We start from the raw sequence: 24,329 nt of genomic DNA on the forward strand, positions 1-24,329 counted from the left end.
TTCCATGTATTTTTATTTGGAATTAAGCTGCTTCGTATATGGGCCCTGAACTCTAGCACGAGCCAAGATCAGTTGCAGCAAGTATTTAATTAATAATATTTAGGTGTCTTGGGAAATGATGGTCATGGTAGATTTGTTTTATGTTTATTGTAAAATAAGGCATTGTACGGATCGCCATGGATTACCTTTGTTTACTGTGGATAACTCCGAATGTCAGTTTATACATGCCAGGTCCAGATTCCACCGCTCACCTTGACCTGCTGGAAAAGCGATCTGCACATCACTGTGGTCTGGTCTCTGGCTTTCTCCTAACCCTTTTGATCTGGGCGGATATTTAGAATAGTTGTTCATCTAGGAGCACGCATACGTGTTCCAGTCGTACTAAGATATGAACTAACGCTGAACCTGGACCAAAGCATAAACTGCCCACCCAGAAAGCCATATAACCCGTGCTTGAATTTAACAGGAGAAGAAAAACAAACCTTTGCCACTTCCTTTGAGCAGGCAGCAGAAAGAATGTGGAAGGCTGTTGAATCATCTATTCACTTCTCAGCTTGAAATGTATTTTTTCACTAATCGCATTCCTCTCAACCTCTCTTCTCTATCCTGAGGGGAGGAGAAGGGATGGATGCCCAGAGCAACCATAACTGCTGTAGGGTGGGAGGGAGTGGGCGCATGGCTTCTCCCCCAGGTCCTGGCAGCCGACCTGCTGGGCTGTGGCAGCGTGCCACCCATACATTATCCAAATGGCCTGGGGCACAGCCAGCAACCACGCACGAGGGCAGCAGAGCTATCCCAGAAGGGCTCACTGTACCCTCTCAGAGGGCCATGGCTCCACCCACACCCACTGGCCAGCGGCTCTGTATCAGGAACCAAGAAAAGTGTGGCTAAGGGCGGTTCTTCTTTAGAATAAACGTTTCTCCTCTGGGGTTAACCTCCACTTAAACATCCACTCCAGTCCCTCAGACACGGGGACACACTGCCGGTTCCAAACACATCTGTATAAATTGCTTTGAAGGCATCTCCTCCGAGATTCTAAGGCTTTGAGAAAGACTGCATTGGCACTGGGCAGTGGCTCTGTCTCGCCAGGGATAGACATTTTCTGAGGTGCGCACTCTGGTGTCAGAGGTGCACACCCTTAGCTGTCACCCAATCAGAATTATTTTCCTGCCCTATTCAGCCCCTCTCTTGATCTGTCCTTTCCTAACTCTACCACATCCCACCCCCAACCCCCCTTTGTGTTCCTTATCATCTGACTTCAGCTCTATAAAATGTTCTCTCCTGTCTTTATTTGAAATTTGGACTTCCTTCATATTGTGTTTATCACGGATTTTTGTTGGGCTTTTTTTTTTTTGCATTTTTTATTTTATTTTATTTTAATATATTTTATTGATATTTCACAGAAAGGAAGGGAGAGGGATAGAAAGCTAGAAACATCGATGAGAGAGAAACATCGATCAGCTGCCTCCTGCACACCTCCCACTGAGGATGTGCCCACAACCAAGGTACATGCCCTTGACCGGAATCGAACCTGGGACCTTTCAGTCCGCAGGCCGACGCTCTATCCACTGAGCCAAACCGGTTTCGGCTTTTTTTTTTGCATTTTTTAATGTGGCATTTAGATAATATTTATCTTGATAACTGAGTTTTTGGCACCCTGTAAATTGTGCTCCCCAGCCAGGAGGCACCCTGGCCTTGCTGCAGACCAGGCCCTGATCAGCAGGGTTACCTTCAGGGATGGGACGACCACTGCCCTCTCTCTGTCATGGCCCCAAGAGTCCAAACTCTTTGAAAGTATCACTACAGCTGTGGAGACAGGGGTTCCAACCAGAAAATCCTTGGTGCTAGACTCAGTAGTGCTAGAACCCAGAAAGCCAGCAGCATGCCTACCTCTCTTCCTGCAGCCGGGTTGCTATGGGATTGATTCTTCTAGGAATGTTCTGGGAACCGTTGGAGCACAGCCTGAAGTCACGTCCTCTACAACAGCATTTCTTTGTTCTTATATTGCGTCGTGCTGTGAGTTGCTCCTACACTAAGTATAAAATTGTAAAGTATAAGGAAGAGAATGTCTTGGGAGGCCATATTATTATTTATTCTGAGGTAATTGTCTCCTACTGATCTGTGAATGCTGATCAAGCAAAGTGGAAACATTCTGGAGAATAAATGATGAAGCCAAGCTGACAGGTTTATTTTCAAAGCAGGAGACGTGGGTGCTATCCTAACTTTCCGCCACTGTGGCTGTTTCTATTATTCCATGTGATTGATGTATGTTTAATGATTTCTATCTGATGTGTCCGGGGACTGTGCAGATGCGATTGCTTGGGTTACTGCAGGCTTCTTCTTAACAAGTGAAGATTGTTTTAGCCACAAAGCAGAGATCTTGCGTTTACACTCAAGTGACTGGGAAAATCAGCGGGTGCGGCTCCTTCAGCTTGAGGGACGCAGTCCAGTCCCCAGGCCTGACATGCTGGGCCCTGTGGGCCTATAACCTCTGCATTTGTGGGAAACTGTGATGTGTGTGTTTTTCTTCACATGCTCATAACACCATGTTTCAGTAAATCAGACAACCATCAGCTGGCATCCAGTTTCAGAGCAAAGGAAAGCAAAGCTAAGAAAGGATAAGTGCGAAGTGGCTACGGCTACGCCTTTGGTTAGTGGTGGGCTCGGGGTTATACGCGCCGCTCCTCTGAGTATGTGGCCTGCGCTCTTCCTTCATCTAAACGGAAGTTCCTATTGCCTGGCCGGCATGGCTCAGTGGTTGAGTGTTGACCTATGAACCAGGAGGTCATGGTTCCAGGTCAGAGCACATGCCCGGGTTGCAGGCTAAATCCCCAGCGTGGGGAGTGCAGGAGGCAGCCGATCAGTGATTCTCTCATCATTGGTGTTTCTGTCTTTCTCTCTCTCTCCCTCTCCCTTCTTCTCTGAAATCAATTACTAAAATGGAAGTTCCTGTTAATTTTTGTGCTTAGATTATTAATACAGCCACAAAACTATGGGTTCCACCATGTTATATGTTAACGAGATCCCTCTGTAGTTTCCTGCAGGGCAAGCCATGTCTGAGAGCTTTCCTCTATCTTTCTATTTTTATGTGATTATGTGATTCCACTCCCTTAATTCTATGATAGGTCCTCCTGGTGTCAGGAGAATTCCAGGAGGGAATGGATCCTGGGCAGCAGAAACAAGAGAAACCTTTTAAAGTGCTGGTGTCCGAACTGATCTTACCAGAAACAGGATAAGACAGTCCGCCTACTGGGTCAGATTTATCTTCAGCCTATTTTGTTTCTGCTCTATTTGTAATCGCTCCCTCTCCTGCATTCTAATCCCTTCCCTGGGGACATAAATGATTCATATCTGGAGATTCCTTCTGTGTCTCTCATGTCTAATCTCTTCTGAAATCATTTTTTTTCCTGGATCACATTTTTAACTGTCTCTCCAACTCACCCCATTTCCCTGCCATTTTCTGTGTGCCTGTCCTCCTGTGATCATGGTTTGGTTTTCTCTTACTCTTTCCCTGTGGCATTTCAAGTTCCCTATTTATTTGTCTGCCTCCCATCCATAAAAGTGTTTGTTTTCAAATCCCAGTCTGTTGGCCTATCATCTCATATTCAACCTCTTAATTCAGAGTCCGTATTTTTTTAAAATTTTCATTAAGAATCAAAGCAGGTACTTGTCAAAGTAATTGTCATTTCTGCAAATGCTTGTCATTCCTATGACACCTTTATTTAAGCAATCTCCTTCTGTGTTATGAAAACTTTTATGGGACCCCATGCTGTCTTGTTCTGTCACTCGTGTGAATGAGAAAATGCCCACGAGAGAATTCCTTTAAACAGGGTGAGGCAATGCTCCTAGGTTCTGAGGTTCCTCTTAAAGGTCCTTCCTCAGACACTAGACTAGAGGTCAACCTATAGGATGACTAGCTCTGAGGAGCGGTGGGCACAGAGGGGAACCCTAAGTCCTGAGCCATCCCCACAATGGACTCTGCGCCTCCAGCAGCCTCCCCTGCTGAAGCCTCGCTCTGGCCGGAGGTCTGGCTGCCGCGTGGACCTGTGTCTCAGGGGCAGCCCTCGACTGGCCGGCCTTCTTCCCCGGGTGGCCGCCTGCTTTCAAGGGGTGCTGCTCACCGCTCCCTTTGCTCAGGTCGGGAATCCCAGCCTCCCAGAGGTGCTGACATGCTGCTCAGCTCCAGGCGGTGAAATAGGGAGTCCCGGCAGTGTAAGACGATTAGAGGTAACCATGCCACGGGGACATTTGGATGTTTGCATTTGGACAGCACAGTCCTGTGTCCAAATGGACCTTGTGAGGGTGTAGAATCGATTGTTCTCTGTTACCAACAAGCCTGCACAAAGATTACTGAACACAATGATGAGTACGGGAGACTTTTCTATTTGTTTTAGCTGTTTTACCAATTTCTGTATTGCTGCCTTTTTTCTCCCTCTCCCACATATGAAATCCTAAGGAATCAAGTCAGTACAAAGTCTCAGCTGCATGTGGGTCTCTGGAGTCAGACCTTAGATTACATCCTGACTCCATCACTTACCAATCATGTGCCCCTAAGAAATGCCCACGTGCTTTAGTGTCCTCTGCCATGAAATGGGGGAAATAATAGCACCAAACGTAGTATTTTTAAAAGTGAGAATAAATGACTTCATATACGTAAGACTTTACAATGATTCCTGTATTGACTAATCATTTTATTTTTTAAAGATTTTTACAATTAATAAACAAATGCATGCTTCCTTAAAAAAAAAAAAAGGTGAAATACTCAGAAGATATAAAATAAAAGAATTTGTTTGCATTCTTGACCCTTGTAGAACTCATTTTCTTCCATCAACTCGGAATGACGCAATAGGTAATGGGGGACAGTGAGGCCCCTAGGACCACCTGGTGCAACCCTCGCACATCCTGTGCTGTAGTAAAGGCTAACGTACACTTACAGCGTCCGCCTGTGTGAGTCCAGGGCTCCTTATAGATTTCTGGCCCACAGATCATTTCCATACGGCAAGGACATCCTAGACCGACCACATATCCTGACCAAAATTATTGAGACTCGCTGGTTTTAAGGAGACATTAATGACAGCTATAAAGTGAATTATTGTAGACTACAAAGCAAGTATAAATGTGGTTGTATTTATATGGCAAAATTATAAGAGACCATCCCAAAGGCCACCTGGGGGATCCCTGAGGCCCCCCCGGTGGTTATCAGCCCACACTTGGGGAACTGCCAATTTATGTCTATTTATACGTCCCAACGGCAGACCTGCTCTTTGCAATGGCACTGCCTTCTTATTTTGTCCTGGTCAGTTTGAGCCTCCCTTATCCATGACCAAGTCCTTTTTCTGGTCTACGGAGATATAGCAAGTTTAACATTAATTTTATGACTCTATTTCCTTTTCGATGGCATGTAAAATATAGTTTATAAAGACTCAAACATAAGAGAACAAGCGCTTCTATGATGCCACCGTGAAAACAGAATAACTCCTGAAAGAATAAAATTAAAAGAAAATTTAAAAAAATGCACTTTCTCTAAGCTTTCTCCCTCCCAAGTTCTATCCTTTTCCCTACTTCTCTCCTGTGGGCCCAGCGGGGAAAAAACAAACATAATGTGACAGAATTCAGAGTGGCCATGAAAGCGTCCATTGGACTGAATGTGCGGAGCAAGCAGAAATGCCAAAGCCTTGAATGCACACGCTGCCGGGAGCCTCAGGAGCCCGAGGGGGAAGATGCCGTGCAGTTCAAGGCCCCTGGCCCTCCCCGCAACCATGGGCCGCAGATGCGCTCTGGATCTGAGCGCTGTAGATTTCTGGAATTCAGATCTCCAGCCCTCTAGGCAGGAAGCCTGATCCGGAAAGCTTAAAAAAAAACAGCATTCTGTAGGATATAAATAATGAACATTTCTCTCCCCAAGTATTTCCTATTTTAAAGAAGAAGTAACACAACAGCTACATTTGCTGCCCTCTCTTCAAGCCTCTGATTTTTTTTTTTTTTTTAATATTAAAAACAGTTTCTAGGGAGCAAGACTCAGGGAGGAGGCCTATGCTAACTGGAATTGTGGGAGGAAGGTTCTTCCTAACGCTGAACCACTCTAAGAGCACTGGGGGAGGAGTCAAGGGCATTGCTACACTGCTGTGTGGCTTTGGGCCCCTTAGGAACCACTGCTGAGCCACATCTGTAAACCAGCAACTTGAACTTTTGAAGGAGATATACTTACGTTTAAGGTCTCTTCTAGGTTTAGCATCTCCCATTGTTCTTCTGAGGAGCAATACTGTTTGCTAGTGACTTCATATGCTCTGGAGTTGACAATACAATACTAAATGAAAAGGCAGTAAAATAGTCACATCAAACCAGTGTATAACACTCTTTTGTCTTCTAAATTCATATCAGTCATAGCAATGGTGAGAACCCACCCTTCTATACTTAAAACTCATTGAAGAAAAGATGGGAGATTTTATATATATATATCATATTAAAATATATCTCTAATTATGTATATTTATATGTAATTGCAATATACACATATAACACATATGTATAATCTCCAATCCATACATAATTGGAGACTATACATATATAAAATCTCCTATAAAGCGCTAGATTTTAAAACATGTAAAGAGTCCAAATCAATAAGGAATAAAGACAATCTCATAGATAATACTTGAAAGACTTGAAGAGTCATATTACTAAAGAAGACTACTAAATGGATGATAAACCATGAAAACATGTTCAACCTCTTTGGGAATCCAGTAAATGCAAATTAAAACCATGATGAGATAATACATAGATGAGCAAAGCTAAAAAGTGTCACAATGTCAAGTGCTGGTGAGGCTGTGGAACTGGAGAAGCGTTCACACATTGTGGGTGGAAAGATGAATTTGCACGACTCTGGAAAATAGCTGGATGTCATGTAGTAAAGTTGAAGACTGTGATGTAGCCCTATGACCCAGCACTTCCACCCCCAAGGGTATATCCTAGAGAAGTTCATGACGTGTTCCAGGGCACATGAATGAGAATGCTTATAGCATGCTCATCAGAACCCCAATTTGGAAACAACACTAATATTAACTGACAGGAGTGCAGGTTGTTTTTATACACTGGAATACAGTGCAGCAAAGCAAAAGAAAAGACCACAGCGAACCAACACAGGAATGGGTCAACATATTGATTAAAAGAAGCTGGATACAAATGAATATAGTATGATTCCCTTGGTATAAAGTTCAAATATAGGACAAATAAGACTGTTATTTTAAGATGCATACAATGGTAGTTTAGCTATTAAAAAATCAAAGAAATGACTATTATAAAAGCTATTACAGTGGGGGAAAGAGGATGTGATGGGGTAAGAGCAAAGGAAAGGGTTTCTGGGGCTTATGTTTTATATTTCTAGACTGAGTGTTCTCTCTCTAACCATTGTATTAAACCCTACTTTTAGATTGTTTTTTTCTCTTCTGAATGTACATTATATTTCAAACATTTTAAATTTAAAAGAAAGAATAAATCATAAAAGACTAGTAGGTTGACATGTGAAACTTAGACTGTACGTTGAGAAATCAAACCTTTGGTGATTGAATGATAATAGGACACATTTGGGAGTCAAAGACCTGATGTAGGAAAATTCTAAAATAAGGAAACTTTCTACTGAGATTAAGAGCATATTGATTTCCCAGAACAGGGAACATTATGAGTTCAAAATGTTCCTTTTATTATATTTTACTTTTACTTTCCCTGGGAAGGAATTCAAATATTTCAACTGGGTGTATGTGTAAAATTATATTAAAGGTAACTAGTCTCCTTGGTTAAAATGGTTAAAGAAGTGATAAGTATTAACATAATAATTAATGTCTCTGAAAATTTCTGCAAAGCCAGTAATAATGCCAACAAATCAATCAAATGGATCTTTGAAAGTGAAGGATTTGCTCTCTTCAATTCCTACATGTGATTCACCCATCTGGATACTCACGTACAATCCTAGTTCACTATTCCTTTTCCATTTTTGGTCAGCAATTGATTATGTTGAATTGTTTACCTAATCCCTCTGTGTTTCTCTTTAATCTGATCTATCTCTACAGAGGATAGAAATGGACATAGAAATATGACTTCGCTTTCATCATATATAATAAAACCCTAATATGCAAATCGACCAAACGGTGGAACGACTGATAGCTATGATGAGCACTGACCACTAGGGGGCAGACACTCAATGCAGGTGCTTCCCCCAGCCTGCAGGCCCCAACCAGCAGTGGCGAGGGTGCCAACGTCCGCCCCCCCCCCCCCCCAGTTGCCCGGCCGAGGGAGGCAACCGGCAGTGGGGGGTGGGGCCAGCAAGCGGGCAGCGCCAGGCCAGCCAAGGCAAGTACAAGTGGGGGCCCCTATCACCCCACAGATTGGCCCTGATCACCAGCCATGCCTAGGGACTTTACCTGTGCACGCATTTCGTGCACCGGGCCTCTAGTTCAATAATAAGAGAGCATTCTCAGCCTTCATGCTTGAGTTTAACTGGTTTTGGTTTTTGGCAGGTTCCCTGTAAATCTCAGCAGTTGTAGACTTCTTGTATTTCTCCAATTATTTTTTATTCATTTTCTGCCAATCTTCATGACATCTACAACCATAAGGCAGACAGTTCATTTTAGCCTTACAAGGATTGCCTATTAAATTTAAAAATGTGAACTACTGAAAAAAATAAAAAATAAACCCAGAGGCCATTCATCACCCAAAATCCTGACATGAGGATGAATTCATTTTTTGTGCAGACTGTTGGTCACCCAGCATGGGAAAGTGATGATCCTGTTTGAGGCCCACGGGAAAGTAACATAGACACAAACATCTTCTCTTTAGTAAAAATATGGAGGGGGCACAAAAAGGGGACAAATAGCAACTAAGCCTTGGATTCAGATGTCTGCAATTTTAAATGTTTACATTTCCTAATAATTCATTCCCAAGTTGTAGGGATAGTTTCTAATCCTAAATCTAGACTTATCACCCAATCTATGTTTTTCATTACCCAATCTGAACACTTGCATTCTGCTTTCTCAGTTGCATCCTAAGGTCAACGTTGGCACTTCACCATCAAACACTATGTTTTCCATAGTTGAGGACAGGCAATCAGAAAATTATATTTTGCTTCAGACTCACAAAGACAAGGAAATGCACAAGGATCAGGGTCCTTGACACAGAATTCACCCTAAGATCTGAAACCACCAGTACGTACTGAAGTGACCAGAATTCCAGAGCCTTGCTGTCTCTATGTTCCTCCCCTTTAGCCTGTTCGTGAAGTTGGATAAGACCATCTCTGCCCCGTGGACAGGATGTTGGGGCAGAGACGTGGGGATAGGGGAGGCTTATAAAGAGAGATACTCTGATCCTTTCCTGCTCCCACTCCTTATGCTGTAATTCTGGGAGGGGGGTACACTCTACTATAACCTGCCACATAGACTAGAGCCCCACAGAACCTGCCCCTTTCTTCTCCAGACCCATAAAGCCAGTCCTTATTGGACCTATTTCCTACACACAGGACACCTGAGTGTATGACAGTCAAAAAAATGTTTGTTTCATTCAATTATTGGCTCCTTTAAAATATAGAAGAAGAGAGATCAGAGTGTTGTCAGGGAAAATTAAGTCTCCCTTTCCCCACTGAGTGTTGGGGGTGGAGTCCTTACTACATCTCAAGAAAAAGAATTTTCTGAAACTCACACAGGGGAATGAGTGATTTTTATTTGCATGGAATTTCATCTCTGTGTTTCCAAAGTCCCACTTACTTTAATCCAGTCCTGGAAGAAGTGTAGCTGGGGGTCCAGTAAAGCTAAAAGCAAAGCCTGTGTTCAGAGTTTCCGTTCCACGTTGCAGTCGGGTCTAGTTCAGCATCAGGCTATATGCTGTCCGTTAGTCCATTGTGGGAGGGGTCCATATGGCTGTGGGCCATGCAGGCTAATGCAGGGGAGCCAAGAAAGCGTGCCCCCTGCAACAAAGTCCCAAGGGCAGCCAAGGGCACCAAGTACTAGCACCCAAGAGCAACCACAATACCAAGAGAGCAAGCTCCTTGGTTTAGGGGATTAAATATCCCAAATTTCATGCACTTGCAGTGGCCATGCCTACTCTGGCCAATGACCTGTTTCCAGGTGTGACTAGTCCCCCCAACTTGACTGGGCATGCGTCTATCCCCCTGTCCAGGCCCTTCCACCAGTGATCTGCCAGGAACAGACCAGTGGCTCCCTGGCATGTCTAAAGTTGTAGCTTCCTGGTGAACCTGCCCAGATGAGAGGCCTAGATCTGGCCTTCCCTTTGCTCCTTTCCTGTTATTAATAACTAGTTTAATTACAACAGTATCGAAGTGTCTTTTCAAAAGTGTTTTTTCTAATGCCTCTGCCAGCGTTCTGCTCCCCCAGAGCCTGGCCTGGTTTGGTTGAATAATTACTGTGCAAAGTTATTTTTTCACTGTGGCAATGACAAAAAAAGGTAAATTGTTAACAAAAGACTAGGTGAGTCCTTAATTGCTGACCTTCGATGATGTGACTTGGGGCCATGGTGTAATGAAGAGCCTGGGGCTATGTTTACAAACCAGCCTGGAGTGCCACCATCCCGTCCATCTTTCTGTCTAATCTCCGCAGTTAAGTCATTGACAGTCATAGGCCTCCAGCTGATCTCACTCCTACCCATCCACCTGGGAAGATTTTCTCTCTGAACACAAGTTGAACTTCGCTATGGCCACCATAGTTTACTATGCCCATTTAGTGTTGCCTTTGACAATGGGGGGGTTTTACATGTTGGTCGAAGGAGTTCAGTTTCTTCAGAGAAATCGCTCTTCTAGCCCACTAAATCAGGAATCCCCGGTGCCATCTCAGGCAAGTTCACGCAGGGAAAGTGAAGTATCCCTTGAGCTCCCTTGGGTTGGACAGAAGTAAAGGGAAATTTCCTCATGTGTGTGCAGAACCGCGGTGTGGTCTAACAGGCAGTTTCTGCATGTATGAATTGTGATGTACTAAAACTAAAGGAATCCTAAGAAATATATTCTGGAAGATAGAATAGGCAAGGAGAGAGATCAAGAAGGAAAAGAGAGGGAGGGTCTTTATTTCAAGGCATCAGAAGACAGAGCCTCAATAAAGGTCTGATCCATAAACCTTGCCAAGGAGGGGCAGGCAAGGGGTTGGCTGATGGTGAGGCACCTACTTCTTCTGATGGGTGCAATCCAGCCTAAATTCCGAAGTGATGCTGTGAATTCAAGGCATTTCACAAGACCATTGAAAATGCTTAGTAATCATTTGCAGCTGCAGCTCAGCCATTTCCTTTACATTCCAGGACCCTGGAGACAAACAAAAAATAAATTCTTTATGCCCGTTTTTTGCATGTGTGTGGATCAGCATGTTGGCTATAAATCCACTCCACTGCAGTCTGTAAAGTAGAGTTTTGATTTCATTGTTGCCGCTTCACGCCAAATCATAAAATCTTTTAAAGTAAACTTAAAACACAAGAAAAAAAACAAATAAAAACAACAGGAAGGCTCTTTGAAGGAAATTTTCCCTCAGACCCAGTAAAAGCTCAGTAGCTCAGATCTGACTAGATTAGTATAAAGGCTAAGTTTTCATATTCAAATCCTTGTTGTGCATAGAAATATGTGTATATGTCTGTCTCCAGGCGTTTATCTTCTAGGGTTACACGGTGGCCGCGGTTGTGGGGGTGCTGGGCTGTGGAGTGTCTGTGGGGCCCTGGGCTACATTCCCTGGAATGAGAGGTTGGGACTGAAAGGGATGGCAGATGCCTGGTGTGTGCAGTTACTGTCCTGCCGCCGTGGCCAGTTCTGCTAATCTATCGCAGTATCCTTTCCACCAGCCCCAGAAGCAACCTCAGAATGTTTCTCAGCACAGAGCTCCAGTAAACATTTGTCAGCCTGTCAGCCTCCGCACACACTATTAAGTCTGTTTATGGGACTAGATAATTCCAAAGTGCCTCGGAGCACTGTAATTCCACTAAGCTGACAGAAATCCTAGAGGAATCCACGGTAAGGAATGCAAAAACATAACCAGTGTGTGGTTTAGAACATTCAAACCTGTGCATTGACATCAGCTAGGGTGGTTGTTGTTTCTTTAAATACCCAAACCTGGGGCCCACCCTGTCCATTATCTTTGCCAGGAAAAGATGCTTGCTTAAAAGTCTACGGTAATTTTTGATACACAGTCCTGTTCAAATGTCCTTTTCTGGAGTCTCTTTTCCATGATTTATTGCTCTAGACAATCTTATTTCCAGAAAACTCAATGGTAGATGTCATCTCAGTCCCTGTTCAAATTAAATTTACACATTTCAAGTGAGTATAGTGTAAATGAAATTACTTTACCATTGATTGCATTTGCAGCTTTATTTCTGGAACCAAGACATTGCATTTTCCAGATAACCACATAATGGTGTCCAATCACCCCTTCCGGTTTCTCGGGCCAAAAACCCTGGACTCATTCTCAGTTCTTCTCTTTTTCTCACAAACCTCATGCAGAATGTTCAGCCAAGTCTGTTGATTTTTGCTTCGACAATGACCGCTTCTCACCCCTCCTCTGCTACAGCCTGCACTGGTTGTTATCATAGCTTCCTAGCTGGTTTCCTGCTTCAGTCCTGATCTCTGTCGTCTGGTGTCCACACAGCACAGAGTGATCCCTATACAACTTAAGTTGGATCATGCCATTCCTGTTCAGAAACCTCTGGGTACCCTCACAATTTAATCCCAGTCAAAGCCAAGGTTATCAGAACTTCCTGCAAAACCCAGATACTCACCCTGCTTTTATTACCAGCCCTGGTCTCCTTGCTCTTCAATATGCATGTATTCTCATGCTGAGAGTCTTTGCACATGCTGTTCCTTCTGCCTGTGATGCCAGTCCCCCAGATTCCCATATGACTGTCTCTCAGACCTTCTTCAAGTCTTGTCTCAAATGTCACCTTATCATCAAACAACTTGCTAATCACCACTCTCATTAAAATTGTAACCCTAATCCCCATCCTGCTTCCCTGTTTTAATTTGCCCTATAGGATGTGTCACCATCTAACATAATATACTAGAGGCCTGGTGCACGAGATTTGTGCACTCCAGAGGGTCCCTTAGCCTGGCCTGCACCCTCTTGCAGTCCGGGAGCCCTTGGGGATGTCCGACTGATGGTTTAGGCCCGCTCCCCACAGGGATAAGCAAGCAGTCGGATATCCTTAGCGCTGCCGCGAAGGCGGGAGAGGCTCCCACCACCACCTCTGCGCTCACCAGCAGTGAGCCCAGCTTCTGGCTGAGCAGCACTCAGAAACATTCTGACTACCAGGAGGCAGCTCCTATGTTGAGCGTCTGCCCCCTGGTGATTAGTGCATGTCATAGCGACTGGTCGTTCTGCTGTTCGGTCAATTTGCATATTAGGGTTTTATTATAGAGGATAGTTTAATTATGTATTTTGTCAGTTCCACTAGGGTAGGGATTTTTGGTCTATTTTGCTCGCTTCTCTTTCCTCAGCATTTGGAAGAGTGCCTAACTCATAGCAGATGCTCAATAGATATTTGCTCAATAGAAATAAATGAATGAATCAGCAAATAGACAGCATGATTCATTGATTGGAGGAAGTAGCATTGGTGAGTAATAAACAATTGGGCCAACGTCTTCTGGGAATTTACTTCCTGCACTCCCATATTCACTTTGCCCTGCTATAAAGTTGGCCAATCCTCCTTCCCTTTCACCAGGTCACAAGGTGGCATTTGGAACAAACAGGGATTTATTGTAACATATTGGAAGAAATATTCTGTCTTATTTAAATAGGAAACAATTATGCAATTTGCTATTTATGTCACTTTTTTCTTTTCCTACACCATTTCACTTAGCAATTTCATAAGACAAATAGTCAAAGAAGGAATAAAAGTAAATTTCAAATAAGCCCATTCTTACTTATTCATTTCTTTGTAACTAAGGAGAATAAAGTTCAAAATATTAAAACCAACATGGAGAAAATCTAATATACTCTGTTTTCTTGGATAGAGCCATCATATTTTACAAATAAAATATATTGGATTCCAAAGTAATTTGGGGGAAGTTGCTGGATATGAAAGGCAGCTTAGAATAAGTGGTATGAGACAAAAATATTTGAATTTAATAATAATGGCTAATATTTATGAGTATTTTCTAGATACTAGCCATTGTGTTATAGCTTTGCATATAAAATCTTATTTTATCCTCATTTAAACACTAAGAAGGAGAAACATATAAAAAAATTGAGGCTTCAAAAAGTGAAACATTTTACCTAAATTCACACAGCCTAGTAGGTGGCAAAGCTGTGATTCAAATTTTAGTCCATTAAAAGATGTTGGTTTAAGGAGATAGCAAGAGAAAATATTTCAAATCAGGATAGTTCTAAAAAATATTGCTCATAAGCATAGAGTGTTTCACATTATCCTGAATTTCTAGTGTTGCTGTGCAAACAAAAGCTATTATCATAACAAGCCAGAAGGAGAAAAACTGCTGATGGTATCACAGGGCACCTTCCCGCCAGGAACCACGGACTTTCGCAATGCACACCAACCCAACAGACATTCACAGCATAAAATAAAATGGGGATTTGGCATTTGTCTAGTTAATTGGATCAATGAGACAAACTGGATGACTCAGGTCTCAGAGCAAAAAAAATTTTTTAATTTGAATTATTCAACTTATGTCCCCAGAGATCAATGAACTGAAGCTGGGCCAAATGTTACCTTCTGACTTCCTGTCTAGACCATAACTTATTTCCAAGTAAATGCATTTTATCAAATTAGCACATCTTTAGTGACTCTGTCATTTGAAATTGAATGCCTACTTCTCTGCCTGTTTTGGAAAGAGAAGGAGGTAAAAAGAAAGAGAAAACAGTTGTTGTTGTTGGTGGTGGTGTGTGTGTGGTTTCCCTGGCAACTCTTGGCATGTCAAGATTGGGAGTGTGTGATGGGGGAGATGCAATGTGGGGAAATCCTAGTTTCTCCCATCCTATTATTTCCCAACAAGGTCTCAGGGATTGTTATGGTCTTCAAAACATTCTACAACTAAAACATGCACCACAAAATATCCTTGTTACCTTTATTAAGTCTAAAGTCTTTGCTTTCCTACTCTTTGTATACGGTTGATGTCACCATATTTTGAATATTGTGAAATTATTTGCTGCTATAATTGGAAAATATATTTTTCTATTTAACTTATTTTCTACTTGAAATTTTTCAGTTATTCACACATGTCCCAGTAGATCTCTCACGTCAAAAGATAGGAAACAGAGACTCTGAATCAATATAATTTTGTGAATGTAAGATGAGAGATCTTGGTGAATCTAAGAGAAGATCCATGGAAAATTAAGGAAGTGTCAGGAAAGAAAGGAATGGTGATGACAAATGGCCCACATGCCATTCTTGGATTATGAGCTGAACAATATGACTTCTGCCACAAAGAGGGCTGTCTTACTGTAATGTGTACCCAAAAGCTTTGACCTTGAATTAAAATTTACCTCTTTCAATGTGTAAATGATTATGCTAAACATTAGCCAAGAAAAATCAAGTACACAGAAAGACCTCATATTTTAAAAACACTTGACACTAGAGAAACAAATAATCTTAGAATTAATTGGGATGAGAACATACGATATCTTTATAATAAAGAAAATAGAGCCTCCTTTGGAGAAAAGCAAATGTTCTAATTAACATTTTTTTTAAAACTACCAGCTTTGAAAAACATTCACTATGTCTATAGGAACTGTCTTTGTAACTGAGCCTAAAAATATGCAGTGGGCAGGTCTTCAGTGTTAACTGTTCTTTCTGAGTTCTGCTTGAGAGTGGAATGAGTCAGGTGGAAGCAAGTCCATTGAGGGCAAGGTCAAAGCAGAGGCCAATGAGGGCTGTATAGACACAACCAGAGATTCCAGAGTGATTAAGAACACAGCCTCTGGTGCCAGACTACCCAGGTTCAAACCCAAGTTCTACCACTTACTAGCTGTGCTTTCCTTGGAGAAATTAATTATTTAACATCTAAATCATACCTCAGTTTTTTCTTCTAGAAAACGGAGATAAAAATGAATCCTTCTTCATGAGTTCTCATGAGGATCAAACTTTAACATATACGTATAAAGCACTTGGAAGAGGACCTTGTACAAGATAAACGCCATATAATATTACCTATTGTTATTTTTATTGTTCTAGGCAAATGGAGAAACAGGATGGAAGCTGGAGGTGTCACTGTTGTCTATGACATGAGGTGACATGAGCCAAGGTGATAAATCAGAGTGGAGCATGGCATAAGATAGATGATTAATAAATATATGTTGAGTGACTATATTGATAACTGAGAGCACTAACTGTAGGCACAAAGCAAATCTGCATGTGTATGTAAATGGCAAAAAAGGTTGAAGCAGACTAAGATGGCCAAGACTTGGTTTGATTGGCAGCTATGTGCCCCTGGAGTAAACCAGATAGCTTAAAGGAACATTGCTGGGTTTGTTGCCAAAATAAAAGGAAAAGAAAAATACAAAGTAGTGACCCTAATCACTCACTGTTATGAAGATTTTGCTTTGATTGAAGTGATTTTTTTCCTACTCTAGTTTCAGTAATTTGATGCATTTAAGGAGTCTCAAAAACAATGCAAAATGACATTGCAATTTGCTAGATAATTTTGGTACAATAACAAATAGGGAAATGTGACTAATCTGCCTCTGTCTTATCTTTTTCCTGTAGTAATAAACCAGCTATTTTGGGATGGCTGAATATTGTCTTCCTCTACCCTCCCTTTCCTAAAACACTAGTGGAGGTCTTGTTTGCCAAAAGAAGTCTATTCTCACTACTTCATTCACAACAAGTATTGTACAAGCTTCTGACAACAAGAATTCCCTCTGATACTTACACATAGTTGTGTCCAAGAACTCTCACCCTAAAGGCTTTACTGTGCAATGGGTAATATTTTCAAGTTACCATTTAGTCGTTACCATGGCCCAGACAAGTCCAGCAGTAAGCATGTAAAAAGAATGGCATAACCATCTAAGGATAGTCCAGAATGTCCATTTGACTATATTAAGGCTTGGTCCACTGGCCAATGGTATAAACATGGAAAGGGAAGGAGGTAAAAAGATAACACTATTCAGATTATCAGTGTGAATTCTGATGAGAAATAGAATGATGAGAGCTTAGGTAGCCATGACATTGGCAGTACTCAGGATCTCAGTGACTCAGATGCAATACAGAAGATGTGAATACTTAAATTGTGCTTAAATTGTAAATTAAATTTAAAAACAGATTTAATTGCAATGTGGTGTCTGAATAGTCTACAGGGCAATGTAGCAAACTTCAGTCAAACGAGTCAGGAAGCAGAGCCTGGCTTGGAGTAGCATGATGGCTTCAGGCAAGAATTTTACTGTAGCTTTTGAAAGTCGTCTTCTGCCTTTTCTCTAAGGACAACTGAGGCATCCCTGCTCAGTCTTTGTGCTTTTTCCCAGCCTTTTGAGTTCAAGGGATCTTCCATGTGTTTTGAAGAGGCCTCTTCACTGGCTCTATCTTTAGACAGGTATACCCTCCTACAAAAACATTGTGAGTTTGCAAGAAAAATTAATACATTTATGGGAATAGGGCTTATGTGTCACAGACCCTCCTTCTGTTGCTGTTACTGCAACCAAGAAACATTCTAAGAAAGGAAAACAGCCTTGGAAACAAAATGTTAACATTAAAAGCTAATGTGTGCTTTATAATAGTTTGGGATTTTTGATCAAGAGTAGAAATAATGACATGTAAAATTTTTTTAAATTGGATGTCCCTATTTCCAAAGCAAAATGAATTCCGATCAGAAAGTCTCAGAATGGAAAATCTGGGGTCTGATTTGGCTTAAGTCAGTGATTCACCATCCTGGATACACATTAGGATTGACTGGAGGGCTTTTAGGATTTTTACACTTCATGATGAACAAAAACAGATCCAGAGACAGAGAAGGATTAATCAGACCGTCAAACCTCAGAGGGAAGGTAGGGGAGGGTGGGGGTAAGAGAGAGATCAACCAAAGGACTTGTATGCATGCGTATATGCCTAACCAATGGACACAGACACCGGGGGGTGGGGGGTGTGAGGCCATGAGTGGCGGGAGGGAGGACCATGGGGGGGATAAGGACACATATGTAATACCTCAATCGATAAAGAAAAAAAATTTTTTTTAAGATTTTTATACTTCAGGTAAGTTAAATCAGAATCTTTGGGAGAGAAACCCTCAACACTGCTGTTGTAAAAGCTCCCCAGGTGATTCACTATGCAGTCAGAAAGGAAAGCCACCAGCAGAAAATATCCTGACCAAACATTCCTAAAGATGGCTGTTGAAATGCTGTTGTAAACAGATTCCTAAACACAGAGGGACTGAGTCAGAGATTTTAGTGGTGGGAGGAGGTATAGGAAGGGGTTGGTGGCGGTGATGATATGGTTATAAGGAGCAGAAATCTAGATTGTACAAGTACTTTGTGGGAAATCACTTCATGTGACTATGAATCTCCTAGGAACCATTCCATATTCATGCTTGGTTTGCTGACATGGCTCATCCACTAAGTCAGACCACTGGGTTCAGATTGTCTTCATTCCTATTGTGAGTTCACCTTGATGCTGCTTGACACAGACCATTTGGAGTTTATCTTCCAGGTGGCTTTCTCTGTCAAATTTACAAGATAATAAGGCTGCTCTGACAATCTGTGAGCTCCGATTTGGAATTCCTTGCTGGATATGCTCTGTCCATGCTCATTCCATGTGGTATTGAGAACCAGAAAGAACACAAAGACAGGTGGTGGTTGTTTTTAGATTGCACTCTATTATAGATGGAATTCTCAAGCCCTGTGATCATTAATCTCCCACCTTTCTAGTCTCTGTCCCTGGACTAACTCCGCTGAAGGTTTCCCATCACCAAGCACCAGTGACCACTTTTCTCTTCCAAAGAACCTTCTGTGTCGGGCACCATTCCCTGACACCACCTCTGAGCAGCAGGTTGATGCCCTGGTTTCCAGATGTGTCCATTTTTATTTTCCAGCAAGATTTTATTCTTTGTGGTTTTGCAAGCCTCTTGATTCACACTTCCCCTACAATAAAAGTAGAAAGACGTCCTCTCTGCATTTTTCTCCAGTCCTTCTGAGAACAACCACACTTCCTTTTCATTGGGGACGTTTATCCACTGGCAGAAAAATCCACTTCCCACTCACCACTGACTTTCTCTGTCTAGAGCACATGGATTTTAATGATAGGATTCGGGGGCTGACCCATGCTGCTTGCTTTGTTCTGGGCTCTTTCAGAATGGAATGATAGCTGTGAGCCAACCTGCCGAAGCTCACGGAAAACCTGCAGGGCTGGGCAGAGGGTAGGTGTTTTATAAACACATTTCCACAGATACCTTTGACTTGACCTCAGTCTTACCAAACAGTAGCAACAGGCCTTTGTGAAAGAGAGTTGTCAGGCCAGAAATTCAAGAAAGACTTGCCTCTGAACCCAGTAGGATAGAAATGTTATTTATCCCTGGAAAGTACACAGCTTTCCTGGTTCTGAAAATTCAAACTTTCCATAGAAGATTGGGCCTAAATTACTGATAAAGTCTTCCTACATTGACCAGAAACACTGAAAAATAGCTTAACTTTATGCTTCAATCAACCACTGAATATCACCATAGTAGTTTCCTCAGATTAAAAAAAAAAAAAAAAAGAATTGTGGAACCCACCCATGTGGCTCAGTGTTTAAGTGTCAACCCATGAACCAGGAAGTCATGATTCCTGGTCAGGGCCCATGGCTGGATTGCAGTCTCGATCCCCAGTAGGGGTTGTGCAGGAGGCAGCCAAGCAATGATTCTCATCTTTGATGTTTCTCTCTCTTTTCTTCTCCCTTCCTCTCTCTGAAATAAAAAAAATAAAAAAAAAACCTATTAAAAAAATAAAGAGAGATGTGCAGAAGTGAAACTTTTCAGGGAAAATGGAGATAAGGTCAAAGAGAAGAAGACACAGAATAGTGACAGTCTTCCAGGAACTCAGGTTACACTCACAGAGAAAAGATGTACAAAAATGAGGAAGTGACTCAAGGGAGCATTGCATCTTAAAGAATACAGAGGAACTTTAGAAATTGAGTTTTTTATTTCCTTAAAAATATTGGTCTGTATAGGAAGATATGACAGACCCCATGAAAGGTGAAATAAAAACAGTGTTGTCTTGGCTGTACACCTGAAACTAATACAGAACAATATTGAATGTCAACTGTAACTGGAAAAATTTTAAAAGAGGCCTAATTTCAGGTTACTAAATAAGGACACTATTTCTATATGCCAATAGGATAAAATACTTTTCAGAAAATCTTTATAGGAAATATTGTCCTTTTTGGCAGAATGAGGAAAGGAAGGGAAATTTTGGTCAATCCGTAATTATAGATACAACCGATTGTAAATAAGGAAAATAACATTCCCACAGATTTTGAAACTATGCATTGAAAATTATCATGTCTCCTTTTAGAATGAACATTACAGCACATTAAATGCCATGTACTGGTATTTGCTTGTGCCACCAAAAGAAAAACCAAACCCACAGTGTTGTAATTGATTAGATTCTAAGAAATTGGCGGAGAGAGAACTAAAACTGTAATGGTTCAGAGCCTCTTCGGTAGGGTGTTGCCTTGAATCAAGTGGGATGCAGCTGGGCCTTCAAAGAAAGGTTAAGATTTCAAAATAAGGAACGAATTATACCATGAACATAATTAATGATTCTAACGATCATCATAATCTCACACTCACTTGAAATAAAGAATACTGAAGACTGTGTGCAGTCACATGTAGCTGTTTTGAATTATTGTCTTCATATAGCATATGCAGGCTGGGTCTGAGAGCTCTCTCGGATTCCCTGCAGGTCTGTGAGTCATGGATTCCACTGACACCACTGCAGAAACTGGTCTCGTTACATGATATTGATCATTAGCACCCAGCCTGATCCCCACTCACTCACCAAGATCGTTCCCAAACCACGGGAAAAATCAAGTCTGCTCTCAAAGGAAAATGTTTTGCCGCTAATGAAGTTATTTGAAAAAACACCATACTGCAAGTTTAAAAGAATTTCATTTTTAAAAATTCCGAAGTGGTTTCAGGCTGTGTCATTACCACTGAAACAAGTCCATCCTCTTGTTGTGAGTACCTGCAGGGAATACACTCGAATCAGTGAGAATCAGTGACGGCTGACAATTTTTTTTTTAACCCAGGCCCTTTGTTCTTCACATCTTAGGTCAATAATGTGATCTCAAGGCTTTCTTGGAGCTGCAAATGTCCCAACTAATTCAGGTTTGAGGGACATTAGACAATCACTCCTTCTTGCTTGTCTTGATGAGCCCACAGTATGGAGACTGAGCAGCATGGTGGAACCGGCCTGCACCTTGGAATCAGACTGGCTGTTTGAACCCAGGATCTACCACCTCTGAGCTGTGTGGGCTTATCAAAGTCATGTAAGCAGTCTGAGCCCCAGACACCAATCTGAAAATAGGCATAATAGATAATGCACAACAAATACATTATAAAGGCCATATTCCCTGGCAAGATTCTCAATATATGGGAGTTATGGTTTTGGCATTATCACCAACATTTGCTTATATAATTATTTCTGATGTGATTCTGGACAAATCATTAACTCTTTCCAGGCTTCAGTCACCTGAATGAGCATGAGTGGGACCTCATGACAATCTCTTCACTTCCTTCCAGTTCTAAGATATGAAGGAAATCACATCTGTCACAAAAATAAACCACAAACACAAGTTACAAATTTCTGCTGAGACGTAGTTCTACTTCTGCATTAATGGAAATGTCAGGATTTACTTAAAAAAGACAGAGTGATGGAAGCAGAGGTTTTTCTGGCTACATATTTCTCCAAAACACACTTTCCAAACTGGGTTCTGGGTGAAGACCCAGTTTAGAAAAAGAAAAGCTTACATCTTTTGGAAATAACAAAACAACCAGGATGGTTTCCACAGGACTTTACTCATTTATACAATAGTCACATTATTAGTAGTGAATTTCTCACACGAGATTGTACATAAGTCAGGGATGATTTGGCCAGGGAACAGGAGACGGGTTTTGGAAGCAAAGAAGCCTCCCTTTGATTCCAAGCTCCCCACCTGTGCACTGGGTGACTCTGAGACCCCCTTGTCTTATCGTCAGGAATAATAACTTCCACATTTAGGGACACTACAATTGCCATTGCATCAGACCTGGCACATAACAAGGCCTCCATCCCAACTACCTTCTCTCCCCCACTCCTCAGGGGTTGGGATGTCGGTGTCATCTCCTCAGTCAAGAGAGCTGCCAGCACTAGGCGGTCAGATGACAGATGTTCCATAACCACGTGTTGAGTTGAGATGACACATGTTTTTTTAGGAGTCAATTGACCTCCAGAGAAAACTGGAACAAGTCATTTCTTAATAATAACCAAATGACCATGGGCATTTTATCCAACATGTAGAATCAGGCTGATTGAAAAGTAGCATTTCCCAAATGAGTACATTGGACAAGTGCTCTTGGAGAAGGGAGTCCTACTATCAAAGAAGGGTGTTTGCCTGGAATTCAGAATATGTAACACCCCTACATGGACACGCGCGCGCACGCGCGCACACACACACACACACACACACACACACACTCATATACACTTGGAGATTCCGTGTGAAATAGCAGATTAAGGGCTCTAAAACATGCTTCGGCAAGAAACTTGTTTTGCTGGGTTTAAACCATCATCTCCCAATACTATTTGACCAAGGAACCCTTTGAACACATTGAGAAATGGTATTTTTTCAAGAAAGGGAAAAGAAGTAACAAGTATGTGTGATATATTTAGATTTTGAAAACCATTCTAAAATCTGTTTTAGAACTTTAGTCAATGTTTAGATATGAATGAGAAACTTTGAAAAGGGCTGGAAAATAGAAAACTCAGTGTTATTAGTAAGTGAGCACTACTATGCAGAAAATAATGTTCCAGATGCTTCAGGACTCTTTTCCCAAACAGGAATCATCATTTCATAGCTGGAGAATGAACTAGCATTGATTATTAAATAATAAATATTCTGGAATAAAGTAATTAAAAATCCATTTTTGTGACTGGCATCAAACTATGTTTCATGAAATCACAAGACTGAGAAGAAAGTAAATATTTTAAGATCTAGTAAGTCTATATATGGCAGATAAATGTTAATGTGAGCATTTAGATCTAAATATCTAAAATTCTTTCAACCAATCTATATTTAGAGAGCACCTATTATATAGGCCAGATAGGGTGCTTGGTTCTAGAAACATATCGGTTGGGAGGGGGGGGGGGAATCTTTGTCTGCATGGGGTTCACAGCCTATATAGGAAACAGGAGCAAATCTAATCATCATCACAATAAATGTCTGATGGTGCCTGCAAACGGCCCTGTGAAAGGAGAGAGGCTTGTGCTCCAGTTTCTACTTTGACAATGACATCAGGACCACAAACGCTTTGTTTCATTGTTGTGTCCCAGCGCCTGGCCCAGAGCCTAGCACAGAGAAGTAGTTCAATAAATAGTTGTTTAATTACTTAAACAACTAAATAAGCAAATGAATGGAGGAAAGATTGTAAAGTAGGATATGACATAGAGTTTTCAGGGAAGAGGAACCTTAAATGCAGCGGATTTCTGAAGGATGCTCATCGGTAAAAAGAGAGGAAAGACATGGCAGGGAACACATGTGCAAGCGAGGAAGAAGGCTCAATGAGGAAAGTCAGGACAGCCGGGTGTGGTGGTCATAGAGAGAGAATGCAGTCATCTGTGCAAGATGGAATAGGGACCTAAGCCGGAGGGCACAGGTCCTCTAACAGCAGTTAGGGAGTTTTATTTTTATATTAAGGTCAAAGGAAAACTGATGAGTACTTTAAGCAGGGAGGGAAGGGTAACATAACCAGATTTGTGTTTAAAATTGTTATTCTGCCTATTAAATTGGGTGGGAAGAGAGGAGCAAAGGAGATGTAGATGGATTCCCTGGGAATCTACTGCAATAGTGAGAGTTGATGGTGACTTGGATTATTGTAGTTATGGGGGAGTGAACTGATTTGAAAAAAAAATTAGAAAGTGGAATCATAAATAAAAGGGCAGAGAGATGAAGGAAAGAGAGGCATCAGAAAGGTTCCTGGATTTACAGCTCCCATAGCCGAAAGGGTGGTGTGTCATTCACTGGGTTGGGAAATAATTTGGGATCATAGTGAGTCTAGAGGGCCTAGGAGAGTCAGAAGAACTGAGTTCTGGGTTCCGGCACTTAACTGTGGACCCTTGGTGAAGCAACCTGACTTCACTAAGTGTCAATGTCCTCATCTCTAGTAAAGAATAATAATGGCGCCTTCTTCA

Source organism: Plecotus auritus (genome assembly GCF_963455305.1).
Source record: "Plecotus auritus genome assembly, chromosome: 7".
In the NCBI taxonomy this organism is placed as follows: Eukaryota; Metazoa; Chordata; class Mammalia; order Chiroptera; family Vespertilionidae; genus Plecotus; species Plecotus auritus.